The sequence below is a fragment of the Mastigoproctus giganteus genome, chromosome 1 (genome assembly GCF_048544385.1).
Source record: "Mastigoproctus giganteus isolate SK-2022 chromosome 1, ASM4854438v1, whole genome shotgun sequence".
NCBI lineage: Eukaryota > Metazoa > Arthropoda > Arachnida > Uropygi > Thelyphonidae > Mastigoproctus > Mastigoproctus giganteus.
In genome coordinates this window covers 142,874,988-142,884,495 of record NC_143575.1, presented here as the reverse complement: position 1 = coordinate 142,884,495, position 9,508 = coordinate 142,874,988, and positions in this window count along the sequence as shown.

Genomic DNA, 9,508 nt, shown 5'->3' with positions numbered 1-9,508 from the left:
TGTGAGGGCTCTTATAAGATTTCCCCAGTCAGAATAGCCTTTTTTGGGCTAGTCACTAATAGCAGACGAATTATCAAATAACATACAACAAAAGCAAAAAATGGCATCATTTGTAACAGAGTAAATCAACCAACTTCTCTCAATGATTTCACCATTGCTCAACACTTTCAAATAATGTGAGGGCAAAAATCTACGCCTTCCTTTATTAATAGGAAACTCGAATTCTTTAATTTGATGTGGACCCCTCTCAACCAGTATTTGACGAGTTTCAGATGACATGCAGAAAGCATTCCATAATGCAGGATCAGAAGGAATTTCGTTTAATATCTGCTGGCTGCCACTGCTACCCGGCTCTTGATGAACTTCTGATGGTGTTATTTTTTTTTGGCCCTCTTCAACAACTTCTTCTGGAAGTGATTGGGGCGGCACTGAGTTTTTATTTGCCAAATCCAAAGCAGTCGCTGTTGATGTGGATGGCTCATCTAAATAGGACTTTTGTACTAAGAATTTCTTCATAACATAGCTTGCTTCCTTGTTCTTCTTTCTTTAAGCGTTTCTTTTTATATTGACTTCCAGACAATTTTTTTCCTTTTCTGTTCCATACTGTAATAAAAATATTAAATAAAAATTCAGTCCTTTGCAAAGATACAACCGGAGAGGGAGGGGGGGGTCGTCATTGAAAATGATTAAATATGATGATGCTTATGCTATTAAAATAGGGTAGATAAAATAACGATAGAAATGAGTTGCAAAGCTAGTAAGATTTGTAGGTAACAGAACATAATAAATAGATAACGAATATCTGTCAAATTGTCAGCTCATTTTGATATATGCAGCCATTTTGATATATGCCTTTCTTTAACTTGTTATTGTATTGTCTCCACTTCAACGTATATGAATTTGGTAAAAATAGAGCAATAAATAATGAACGCAAAAGTAGGCAAATGCAATTATTTCCTAAGCAACTCTCTCTCTCTATCATACACAGAACGCAAAAGTAGCCCAATAACTATCTATCTATCACACACAGGCACACGTTCTGCACCTGAGATATACCCAGTCCAAGCAAATGCTACTTTTTAATTCGAGTCCCTATTGTCATAACATAATAATTTTCAATGATAATAAGTAACTACAATTGCTGTAAAAAACAATAATTCTCTTACCTGATATACTTTTTAAACACAAAAACTGAATTAGTATAAATGCAAAAATATTATACTGATACAGATATATTATATATCTGATTTACTGATTTAAACACAGCACAGCCACTTGCCACTTCTCGAGACAAACTAACATTAAAATCAAATATTGTCAATAATTGTAAGCTTAAAGCAGAACTATCAACACATAACACGTGCAATTGTCTTTTGTGATAATTGCCGCCTCAGCTTTTAGGAGTGGCCACGCGGTATATTACAAACAAAACTAATAGCTTCGCACTGTCAGATCAAAAGTCTTTTGGTGAGTGCTCGGTCAACGATGCACCTGCACCAGAAACCGAAAGCGCTTAGGCAGAGGCATGCAATAAATCATAAATCGTATACATCAATATCGGAATAACATAGACCAATATAGAAAAGCGTTGCGTAAAGATTTTTAATTATTGAATGGTTCAAATTGTATTTTGATTTCGCTGCTTATGCCGCCCCTTATGGTGCTGCCTGATGTGGCCGCCTCTCTGTATCATAGCACGGCACGGCCCTGTGTTAACAAACCTTAACAAATAAACCTTGGTAATTTTATCTAAGTCAGCTGGAATGTCATGCATGGCATTAAGTATTATTGTGATCAGTCTCACTGAAAACGAAGTATTACCCTCATATCGATCAACTTTGTTTAAAGAACAGCATTATGATTGCAGCAGGTAATACTTGATAATAGTTTTGAATTCATTCCAAATTTTAGGTAAATTTGATTTGCCTAAAAGAGATAAATCTTTCTACCATAATTGTTCTCCATGTATACAAGAGGTGTGTAAAAAAATTTTGCCCATCATATATTTCATTATTTGAAAATAAAAGAAATAAGATAACATATTTGCTTTATATAAGCCACAAAAATCCTCTATTAACTAAAATTTTAGAGCACTTACTTAGTTGTGCCTTACATAGCACAATAACTTGACATTAGCAAGAAATGAACTTTTTGGAGAAATCTGGTAACCTTTATACTAATGTTATTTTTCATCAAAGTGCAAGGCCTCTTCATTATGTAAATCCTCTGTACTAGCTGGTGCTTGCCACAAAGGTAAACCCAAATGGCTGGAAATTTCTAATGCCTTTAACTGAATAATTTCCTAACTGAAAGGCATACTACCAAGCACGTTTGATTTCTGGATGTCTGTTGTTTAGATTTGCTTACTTTTGTTACCTCTATAATTGGATTGATCCCGTTCATCCCCAGGTACCTTTTTTTTATGTTGAACTTCAGCAATTTCTCTTCCACTTTCCTCTATTGTCACAAAACCATTTAGCTCCCTGTTAGAATTTGATACAATTCTGATCAACATCCCTAAAAAATTCCTTGTGTGAATATATTGATGCAACATATCTGTTCAGTTTATTGGCAACTTGAGCAGGATCATCACCAGTTAAAATATTCTTATCTAGTGGACCAGTATGATTCTTCTAGTGTTTACTGCATTACTTTGCCCAACCTTCTATGCGATTTGATTGCAGGCTGGTTTGTATCTACTACAAGCATTTGTATCACCCGATAATTTATGTAGATGCTGTGTACTGTATTTTTGAGTTGTATAAAAAGCCTAGAACTATGATTAATTTCCCTGAATGCTTCCCATTTAGAACTGCACTATCAATGTTAGTATCATCATCACTTGATTCCACATTACAGAATTCGAAAACTGTCTGAGACCCTTGCATTAACCTGTACGAAAACCAAAAGTCCACTTTGCCATTGACAGTAGTTCATGTTTAAGTAAATATCACATCAATAGATTATGATCATTGCAACCTGAAAATGTAGTTGTAATATTTTTTGAATTGACACGGTAGTGGTAATGAACTAAAAAATACATTTTGATTGGAAAAGAAAATTTATTTTTATAAAAGGAAAAAATGCAAATAACTGAGTAATGACATGACATAATTGTAATTGGAATTAAAAAACGTAGAAAAAAAAGTTTACAAACTGAGTTTCACTTATTAATGAACAAATAATTAAAAAGTACATTTAATAATATAGCAAGTGAGCTTTTTCTTCTCATTTAGCTGAGGTTTGCTGATTCGAAGATCTGCAACAACATTACTGATACCGGTTCTCGCTTTACTCCATTTAATCTGTAATTCTTCTGCCCAGTAGGAGGATTTATAGAAGAATGACAATAGGTGCTTTTTTATTACTTTAAGAATCTTTATTTCATGAACTCATTCTTCATAAGCTTAAAACAACTCGCAACCATGTTTGAGAGAACCACGTTCAAGATGCTTGATGTCAAAGAAGTTCTGGTAAGACATTTCCACAGTCTGCCTGTCTTTGCAGCTCAAACAATTGAAATAAACTGATCTGTAGTATAAATTGGACCTCTCTTTAATGTGCATTTTACTTCTCTATCAATCAGTGAGCACTATCACTTTTGTTTTGGGTGCACCCGGTAATTGAAATACCTGTGGGTGATTGAATTCACGCTGTTGCTTTTTCTTTCAAAAGATGCAGGTACCGATTTCGTTAAAGCCTCTTTCTACTTCTTCGTGCCAAATAAAACATGTTACATCAGTTGTTTTCAAACTGAAAATCATCAGATTCAAAACATTTAAATTCAATTTGTAATAGAATAGGGAGATATTGCCTTTTGGATATTGAAACCCAGCCTAAAGATATCAAGCAACTACAGTATTGCTTCCGGTATTCTCTTAATAATTTTTCTTTTCATTGTGACCAAAGTCTTTTTTAATTTAATGCTTGTCGTATTTTAATTTTAGTTTCTTTGTTCTTCACCAGAAGCATTGATGTATGCTATACACTATTCAACATTATTCTTTCTTTGGCTTAAAGAACAACAAATTAAACCCATCTGTAAAAATACAATAAAACGCTATGTAATTGGCGTGAGGAGAAATGTCTTTCGAACATTTATCAACATAATCACTATAAATCTAAGCTACTGTTTTGCTTTCATCTATGAACTCCTGAATGGAATGTGCACAGGTGTTTAGGGATCGAACTAATATGCATGCAAACTCCTGCTTTAATTTTTTCATCAATATGCTTATAGTTGCCGTGCTTTCTATGTTGGTCTTCTTCAATATTACCAGGCACTTCAACTTTCCTTTCCAGCACTGTATGAATTGCTCTGTCAATAATATCCGATGTGTTTTTAAAAAACAACAAACTCTGACATGTCTGTTTCAAAATGGAAAGCATGGTTTGGTGGTCTGTTACTTCTTTCCATCACATAACTATCTTGGAGCAACTTTTGACATGCCTCCAGCAATGAAATCCTTCTGCTCTGAAGATTCCCCATCTGCCAATAGCTGTTAAAAATAAGGCATTGCTCATCAGTCATGAATTTTGTGTAACATTTCAGCTTACATTTTTCTGAGCAAGGTGATTTCAGTTCTCTGCCCTTTACCAATTTTTTAGTTATAAAATTTGCTAAGTATGGCTGACCAGCATTTCTCGGCATCTTTACTGTAACTATCTGTCAGTCTTCCATTCTTTCCTTGTAGTTTACATTAATTTTGTAAATTTATACTAAACAGTGGTGTAATTAGGACCTGGGCTAAATTGAATGAATTAAATTTGTATAGATACCTGCAAAATAATCTAGAAAAATAACTGGTCTTGGCTTATCGTTTTCAACTGACATCACTGCTCTGATTAGGCACTACATCCAGTTCTTCATCTTTGCATACAGTAAGTCATTCGTTTCGAGCACATCATTGATTTGAGGCATGCCAGTTCCAACATTAAGACAGTTGGGCATAAACCATTTCGTTGGTGGTTTCAATAATCTGATTAGAGTCAGTTTGGTCTTTCCTGGATTGCATGTCTACTTTTTTTTTTAATTCTCACATTGGTGTGCGGGTGTATGTATTACTAAAACCTACCTACATGTTGTTCTCCACTGGGTCCCATACAGTGTTGTAGTCCCATACATATTATTTTCAGGAATCAAATGCTAGCTGGTTTCAATATTAAATGTGAATGTGTATTGCTATACATTTTCACCCATCAAACACTAAAAATTTGAAATGATAAAAATTACGTTGTAGATCAAAACAGTGTAAAAGATCTTTCCTCTTTTCAAAAAGAACATAACTCGAAATAATCACAAACAAAAATTATGCCTAATCATAAATACAGTCAACTCTGCATGACAGTTGTTTATGTTTATTCCACTGAGCTTTCTGCAACAACTGAAGCTGTCAGTGTTCAGATAAAAATAGTAAATTAAACAGTGACACATCTGTTACTTGGTGGGAAACTAATGAAGCTAACAGTAGCATTAGTTGAGGCATATGATGCAAGAAAGCAAGCTTATAGAGCATTAGCCAAAAGAAAAAACCTTCCCATTTCACCCATCTGGTCACTCCAAATGTTTGTCTAGTTCAGCCTTAAGTTTATTTAAGCTATCAACTTCCATAACAACAGATGCTGTTCCAGAAATCAACTACCCACTGGCTAAAAGCAAACTTCCGCACAACTATTCTACAACTGTCTTTCGCCGATTTGAATCTATACCCCTCAGGTTCTTAATCTCAGCAAGTGGAAGTATCCCATCAGCATTGAGCCTGCTCAAAACATTCAAGGTCTTGTACACCTCATTCAGATCACCTTTCAGGTGCCTAGTCTCCAGATGCTGCAACTGATAGTATTTAAGTTTCTGCTGGTAAGAGAATCCCTTTGTTCCTCTCACCAATCTTGTACTCGTTCTAGCAACTCTACATCCTTCTTAAAATGACGCCTCCAGACCTGTATGCAGTACTCAAGGTATGGCCTGACCATTGCCTTGTACAAAGGTATAATCACCTCCTTGTCTCTGCTAGCAAAATTCCTATATATCATTGACAAAACTCTATGACCTGCCCTGGCAGCCCACCTGTACTACTCAGAGAACTTCATAACCGACTGCACAATTACCCCCAGGTCTCTTTCATTCTCCACCTCCCTGAGTGTAGTACCACACAGTTGGTATGTTTCTCTTGGGTAGTATCAAATCAAATTGGTCAGACAAGACTTCCCCTCAACAAACCCATGCTGTGTCTGAACTATTAATTGCAGTCATGTCTAGGTAATCCTGCATCACCTCTTTAAGTAGTGACCATTATTTTGCCCAGAACAGAAGTTAAACTAACAGGTCTATAATTATTTGCATCACCCTTTGAACCCCATTTGTGAATTGGGGATACATTTGCACATCTCCAGTGCATGGGGACCTCCTCTGACTAAGTTATTACAAAATCATTTAGCTTCCTAGTGTTTAGTAAGCTTCTGTCCTCCTGTTCCTTACAGAATTCCTTGTGTGAATGTAGATGCAAAATACTCAATCAGTTTGTCAGCTATCTGAACAGAATCATCAACAGTCGAACCACCAACATCGAGTGGATCAATCTGATTCATCCCCTTCTAGAGTTTACATAAGTAAAGAAGTCATTTTTATTTGCATCCTTTGCCAAGGATTTCTCGTAATCAGCCTTCTCTTGCCTAACCTCCTTTGTGACTTGATTACAGACTAGCTTATATCTGCCATAGGCAGATATAAGCTAGTCGGTAATCAAGTGTGTCACCTGCTAATTTATATGCATCTCATGCATTTTTCTTCTCTGCCACAAGCCTCATTAGTTCATCTGACATCCATTTAGTCCTAAATCTTGAACATTATTTCTTAGTTGGTATAAAAAGCCTAGTAGCTTCCAAGATCAATTCCTTGAAGGCTTTCCATTTAGAATTCACTGTTTTTAACATCATCAGTTGATCCTATTGTATAGAATTCGAAAACTGCCTGAGACCACTGTAGTCACCTTTACAAAACAACAACCCTTACCTTTACCCTTGATGGTAGTTATATCTTTTAAGTATATCCCACCATCAGTAGACTGTGATTACTGTCACCTGGGGGTTGCTTTATCTGCAAATTCCTAATGCAGTGTCATCACTGCTGATAATCAGATCAAGAGTATTACTCCCTCTGGTTGCCCCTCGAACATGTTGCTGTTGAAAACAACCCTCCAATAAATCCACAAAAGTCTTGCTATTGTGTGAGTGACCAATCCACAAGTTCCAGTCAATATCTGAAAAGTTAAAATCCCCCATTACAAGACATTCTCATTTACTGGGCCACTATTTCTCTGCACAATTCTTCGTTGTACTCATCAGAGTCATTAAGCCTATAACACATTCCTAGTTTTATTTTCCCTTTCCCAGTGTTTATGTCACACCAAACTGACTCAACACTGCACTGTCCACCCATGTCAACTGGCTGCACTTCCTCAGATTTTGTGTTTCTTAACTAAGAGCATAAACCATTCAATTTTCTCCCTGTCAGTGTTTTTCTGGTTCTTCATTTGTCGTCTTCGGTTCATCATGACAAGTGTTTCTTGACTAATTTTTTCTTCTTTGGATTTCTGTTTCCCTATAGGTTTCTTGGGCTTTATCACTTTCAGAAAGTTGTAATATTCCTCGTCGATATCTTGGTCCTGAGCAGTCTGCAGAAGCTCAAACTTGTTCTTAAGTTCCAGTACATACTGCTTTTTCTCCTCCTCAGTTATCTCAAAGACCTTTGTATTATTTACTCGAGTCAGTTTTTTCCTTTCCTACATCTATATCAAGTGTACATCTAACCATTCTGTGATCACTTCCAACATTTACCTTATTCAGGACGGTAACTTCATTCACAATATATCTTCTGTTAGTGAGGATGAAGTTGATTTCATTAGTTGTTAATCCATTTGGGCTCTTCCATGTCCACTTTCTGTTCACCCCTTTTCTTGAAAAAAGTGTTCATTACTGACAGTCCTTGAGATTCTGCAAATTCCACAAGTCTTTCACCTCTTTTATTTCTTTCACCAATTCCAAAATTTCCTATAGTTCCTCTTTCTGTGCTGTTTTGCCCTTTTCCAACCTTAGCATTGAAGTTCCCCATAATAATAGTGTAGTGGGTTTTCTGCTCATCTAGAAGACTCAATTTCAGTGTACATATCTTCAACCTCTTAGAAATCTTGAGTATTAGCCTTGACACCCTTGGTGATGTACTTTTGAATTCCAAAATGTTGTTTTTAAAATCTTTATGGACCAGAAACCCAACTCCACCTTCACTCCTTTCACTGTTTCCATTGGTGTACAGCAGATTTCCACTTGATAAACTTATAAGTGATTCATTTCTTCTTCTTGTTTCAGCCAAACCAATGATATTCCAACTCACATTTTCTAATTCCTTTTCCAGCTCTAATATCCTGTCTTCACCGATGAGTGATCGTACGTTATAACAGGCCAAGTTCAGTTTCCGTGCATGGCAGCCTGGTCATACTCAGGGATTCTTAGCACCCTCTGCTTCCACTCTGATCCTCTCGCTGCCATAAGAGGGAGAGTGAAAGCTGCTGGGGACTGAGGGCCATTTGTATTGTTGTGCTCTCATATGCTGGAGGGTTTGGTCTTTTCCTCTTCACGCTGACCAGGCGTCTTGAAGAGAACCACTCTACACGTTCGTTGCCACCTAAGTGACGTAACAGGGCTTACCATCGAGAAGGTGTTTTTTTTTTTTTTTTTGATTTGGTAGTTATTGGCGCATCGGCTTCTGTGGCCATATTGCACCTCCCAAGGTTTTTGCAGTACTTTGATCCAAGCCCGAGGCGGGAATCGAACCCGCGACCTTTGGGTTGCCGGGCAGGTACTTTACCCACTCGGCTAGCCCGGTCGGCTTCGAGAAGGTGTGCATGAGTGGATTTTAGGGAGGCAGGCCAACCGGACTTCTCCTAAATCTTCTGTAATAGAGAGATATTGGATCCATCAGTGTTTTAGGCTGAGTGTCTGATAATACACAGGATATCTGTTCCCCTCTAAGCCCCTCTAAGGGGCTTAGAGGGGAAAAAAAAAAGGCTTATTAATTTTAAAAATCTAAAAACAGCTGACACATTTTTGTTGTCTGTTAAAATCTGGCTGAGTGTATATGGCTCAGTAAGATGATTAAAAGCAATAAAACGAGCATTTATAAAACTGGTACAGTCTAAAATTAAGAGACATGGAAAGCTGTTCAAAGGTGTTTAACTCCTCAAAAATGTTCCTGTACACAAGGCTACTCTCCTCACAGTGAACTTTGTAATCAAGTGTGTTTTTGAAAATGTGCAGCAATCCCTTATTCTTCCAACCTCATCTTTGTCCTCTTTCCTAAAATGAAGAAACCACAATGGGGCCACAGATTTCAGACTATTGAGGAAGTAGTAATGAAGTGGAAACCTAGTTTTTCGGCTCAAAGTGAGGAGTTTTACTCAAGAGATCTGAAACAGCTTATCCAGAGATGGGAAAAATATGTAGCTCTAGAAAG